A 5,365-nucleotide genomic window follows, 5' to 3' on the forward strand; every position below is an offset into this window, starting at 1 on the left:
ACACCTAGAGGCACAGTCCCCAGAGTGCTGCCCCTTACTGGTAAAGGTGCTAAAGTTAAGCACGGGTGTTTCATATATTCATGACATTGCTGTCACTTCTTGCCACATGACACAGCGAACAGGAGATCCAGCTCCCAGGACCAAAGCACTTGCCAGAACTCTTCTTAGGGTGCCAGTGCCCCAAGGTCATGTTCACCTATCAAGTGCTTAGGGAGCTTCGTGAGTTCTGGGTATCCTGCTGGGCTCAGGGAGGCCAAGATGGGCAGCTCCTGACTTCTGTGCTCAGGAGGAGAGGTCGACCTGTAGTGAATCCTTGCACAGTGACCAGCTGACCTTGAGGTCTGCACAGGACATACAGGAGCACAAAGGAAGACGCGGTCTATTTAACCTGAAGGATTAAGAGAATATTTCTCAGAGGTACAACAACTGAGCTGAACCCTAAAAGATAAGACACTTGAGCCCTGGCTAGTGTGGCTCAGTGGACTGCATGCTGGCCTGAGAACCACAAGGTCGCCGGTTAGATCCCCAGTCAGGGCACGTGCCTGGATTGTGGGCAAGGTCCCCAGTAAGGGGCGCGTGAGGGGCAACAACACGTAGACATTCCTCTGCCTCTCTTTCACCCTTCCTTACCCTCTGTCTAAAATAAATAAATAAAATCTTTAAAAAAAAAAAGATAAGGCACTTGCCACACCAGGGCGAGGGTACAGGCAGCAGAACCCCTGGGACAAAGGCCCCAAGTCCGAACAAAGGGGTGAAGTCAGGGAACTGTGGGTAGTTCCTCAGAACTGGGACATTCATCAGCCACACTCAATGTGTGTGGATTAGGCATACATACGCACGTATAATTTAATGGATACTGTATACATGTATAACTCTCCTTGTGAAATCGACAGCAAATAATTACTTCCGTCTCACTGGTGCATGTCCCATGAACTCACATCCCAATTCCACGAACTCATCGGGCTCACCTAACATTTTTAAATTAAACACCTGCAGTTTCTACTGGTGACGGGTGATGACACGGCCGACAGTCATCAACGCCTTGCTCCTCATAGGTTCTTGAAGTTCTGTGACACAGGCCACCACAGCTATAAAGGCCCCGAGGTGGGACGGAGAGGAAGGAGGCTGAGGGACAGAGACAGCATGCCCCAGCATGGGCTCTGCAGTGACCTGAAAAATACCCAACATCCTGGAGAAATAAATATTTTCTAACTGTCACAAATATGGTTCTGTATTCCACAATAGAAAGGGAGAGAATTTTCCATCCAGCTAAGACATAAAAACAAAGACATACTCATCTGTGGAGAGGCCACACGCTGGGGTATCATACCACAGCAGAGCATCTGATTCCCACTACAGAAATAGCCAGTACGTTGCCCACGGGCCCCCTGCAGGCATCACACGATGACTTCAGTGTGCTTGCCCTCTGAACCTGAGACAAGGGGGGAGGTGAGGGCAGAAAACAGAGAAAGTATCGCGGTACTGTTCCAAGTAGTGCTTCCTAGGGTCATCAAAAGGGCCCTGTGGTCACATTAAAGTCACCATTGCAAAATGCCATCTACCCAATTTCACATCCATGCCTGCCACCAAATGCTTATGCAGGCTTCCCCAAGGTCACATCATTTCTCTGGGCTTCTCATCCCTCTTCTCTAAAATAAAGACTGGGCCGAGATCACTGCCAAAGCCAGTTCCCATCCAACAGTTTATAACCCTGACTTCCCTTTGCACCCCACGTCTGGTTATCCCAAGCCTCTATCTGTCCTAACAAGGGATTCTCCCGGGCAGCAGAAATCGAAACCTAGTCCCAAAGGCACGTGGGTGGATCCTGGTCTGAATAGCGCAGCTCAGCGGAAATGCCCCGGGTTGCTCTGGCCAGCGTCTCGGCTCCCACCGTGGGCAAATGTGTGCTGCGTGTAAAGCAGCAAGACAGTGACTGCTGCTCCCAAAGTGGCAACTTGAAAATCAGGGTTGACCTTGCCCTCTGTGGTTTCATTTCCTGCCCGGAAACCGAGCTGCATGCTGCAGGTGGGCCCGAGATGACAAACATCTCTAAGGCTCTTGTTCAGCATGGTTTCCTCTGCTCTGAGATGCTGGGAAACACTCCAGGGCCCCTTCTCTGTGCAGGGTCAAGCACGGAGCCCTTCACCTTGGACGATCTACTTCTGGATGAAACGAGTGTGAAGGGCATGAAGCCTGGAGTTTCCATGTTAGGTGGAGCCCGAGGGCAGTGACTTCCAGTCTCGATGGACCCAGTGGGTAGGAAAAGAAGAGCACCCCCACAAGGACCACCGCGGTGCCCAGGGAGGGCCCACCCCCAGCTCAGCAACACTGAGACACAGCCTTCTGCTGAGGCAGTGGGCGCTGACTAGTTAAGCTGTATGAGAGTGCATGAATGATAAAGCCAGAGCCGGGGTTCAAGTTCCATCCCCGCCCCTGATGGCCTCAGCTTCCTCCCCCATATACTGATGCTACTTGTAGACTCTAATGGTAAGGGTTGTCGCAAGGATTACAGAAGATGATGGGTGTGAGGCAATAAGGTGAGCAGCCAGCGCACAGTGGTGCGCTGAGCCACACCTGAACCCGAGACCAAAGAAACAATCCATCCATAGTACGGAGCCTGTCTCTATGTCAAATCTTGATATGTTGTTCATCATGAATTTTTTGCATTTCTCCATTTAAAAAAATACTGCCCTAAAGAATTACTCATCTTGATGGCGAAGGGTCTTGTGGACACCCCCAAAATCCTGCACACTCGCCTAAGAACCCAGCAAACGTCGGGGCCCTCATTTCACCATCATCACGCCACGCCATACCCGATGACGACCCCGCGTCTAATTGTCCAGTGCCTTGTGTCCGCCATTGTCCCTGGTGCTCCTGTGCTGTGGCCCATCTAACCTGCACCCTTATTCAGGGCAGTACTGGGACACATGTGTTTTATCCCTGCCACAGCGGAGGGCATAAGAGATGCAAGTAAGCCCAGGCCCCGCGATGGCTTGCAGCCTGGGGCCCACGATTTACCACTTGACTGTTCCTCGGTTGTGTCGTGTGTGTGAAGGTTTTGTTTCACGATCCTTGGGCGGAGGGATGACACCTGGCACTTATCCCAGGCCGTGTCTGGCACAAGGTTGGGGGCCCAGAGTCAAAGAGCTGGCAGGGACCTTTGAGTTCATCTAAGCCCACCTGTTCAGTGAATTCATTTACAGATGAATTGTCTGGTGCCCAAAGAGGTTGCATGATGCAGCCAAACCGATCGGGGATGCTGGGAGAAGAATTCAGGCCTCCTGGGCTCTTTCCCCTCCAGCACTTCTTCATTTCCTTTTCTCTCTCCATCCCCTACAGCACCAAGCACGGAGTTCCACACATGGGAAAAATTCAAAATGATGTAGATTATTGGCTTCTGAACCATGGGAAAGGTGTACATGAATGAACAAGTGCTTCGTAGCTCCTGGCTCAGCGCGCGCGGTGGTTGTGAGAACACTGAGCTAGACAGCTCTGTCTCGGGGCCCGGCCTCACTGTGTCCTGGCTCTGCGGCCCTGGATGAAATTAATTTTCCTCAGCCGAAATGTGAACACAATAAGGGGATGTACACATAGGATTGTGAAAAATTACACAAAACAAAAACATTTCAAAAGTATGGCAGATTTCCTAACACAAAGCTAACGCTCCACAAATATCAGCAATTATGGCTATTCTAAAAGTAAGCCCCGAGCCCTGGCTGGTGTGGCTCAGTGGACTGAGTGCCAGACTGCAAACCAAAGGGTCACCGGTTTGATTCCCAGTCAGGGCACATGCCTAGGTTGCAGGCCAGGTCCCCAGTAGAGGGTACGTGAGAGGCAGCCACACATTGATGTTTCTCTCCCTCTCTCCCTCCCTTCCTTTCTCTCTAAAAATAAACAAATAAAATCTTTTTAAAATGAGTAAATAAATAGAAGGAAGCCCCGAGAGTTAGGCAGGCCCCCAGGGCAGGTGGACACAGCCCCACGCATGGCTGCGTCACAGACCTACCTGGCTGCATCGTGGTGGGTAAAGCTTGGGAATGGGGAGCTAAATCATCAGTCTGGCACTTCTTATTTTTCTCTATCCCATGAAGCCTCATAAATAACTCTAACATCCAATATTTTCTGGGGGATCCCAGTTCCATATGACCACGACAGGGACCACCCACACCCACACACACATGCACATGCCAGCTGCCTGGCTCCTGACACTGTGCAGGTTTCTAAAAGCACCAGGAGCCCGAGTCAACAGACTGCCCAAAGGGACCTGTCATAGAGCCCAGAATGCCTAGCTATAATTCCATTTCCAGTTCCGCTTCAAGAGAAAACAAACTGCATTAGTAAGGGTGCCCGTTCAATCAGCAGAGGCCCAGACAAATACAAGAGACACTCTGTGCCTCGGAACAGTGCCAGCATGAGCCTGGCACTGGCACACGGAGAGAGTCGCCCAGGGAAACCTGGCGCCCAGTCGAGTTCGCTCCACGCACCCCCTGCCGCGATTCTCTTTTGCAATCGGCACAGGGGAGACTGAGCCTGGACTTAGCTGGCTCCAGGGGAAGCTGGGAGGTGTTAGGCTGGGTGAGTGTCCTGCTTTTTAGCACTCACACTGTGCAGGGAAGAAACAGACTTGGATAGCCCATATTTCCAGGCAAAGATTGTGCATTTTTGCAGCATCTTTATTCCAAAATTCTCCAACCACTTGAGCTTGTCTGTCATAAGCGTCTCACAGAAGCGACTGAGAGTTCACTGAGGCCACACAACTCTCAAGAGCATTTAAGAGTCGAAGCACTGTGGTAAGAAAAATGAGGGAAAATACAAATAAAACCGTTTTTCTTCCTGGGCAAGCCCTCGATTGGCAACCTGAAAGTTCTCTTACAAGTCACTGTTTCCCAGAAGCAGTGTGGTATCCTAAATTATACCCCAGCACAGGAAAATAAAGAAAAGGCCCTTCGTGGGTGAGCTGGCAAAACCCAAAGAGTCCATAGTTCAGTTCATAGAACAACACCAACACTAGCTTCTTGGTTTTGACAAATGCCCCATAGTTACACTAGATGTTAACGTGTGGGAAAAATGAGTAGAGAATAGATTGGCTCTCTGTATCTACCTTTGTAACTTTTCTAGAAATCTAAAATTATTCCAGGGCTGGTTTTTAAAATAAAAAATAATAATAAATCAAGATTTATTTACCAAAGAACATTGCCAGGTGGGAAGGGCAAGGATTATTTTCTCTCCCCAGTGAAAAGAACATGAAAAGGACAAAACCCTCCAGCCTTTGCCAGAGAGCACTGCATGTCTCCCCCCAGTAAGATGTAAGGAGGTGACGTGTGGGGAGCTAAAGGGAACCAGGCGCTGCAGGCTTGGGCTCTCC

The sequence above is a fragment of the Desmodus rotundus genome, chromosome 12 (genome assembly GCF_022682495.2).
Source record: "Desmodus rotundus isolate HL8 chromosome 12, HLdesRot8A.1, whole genome shotgun sequence".
NCBI classification, from domain to species: Eukaryota; Metazoa; Chordata; class Mammalia; order Chiroptera; family Phyllostomidae; genus Desmodus; species Desmodus rotundus.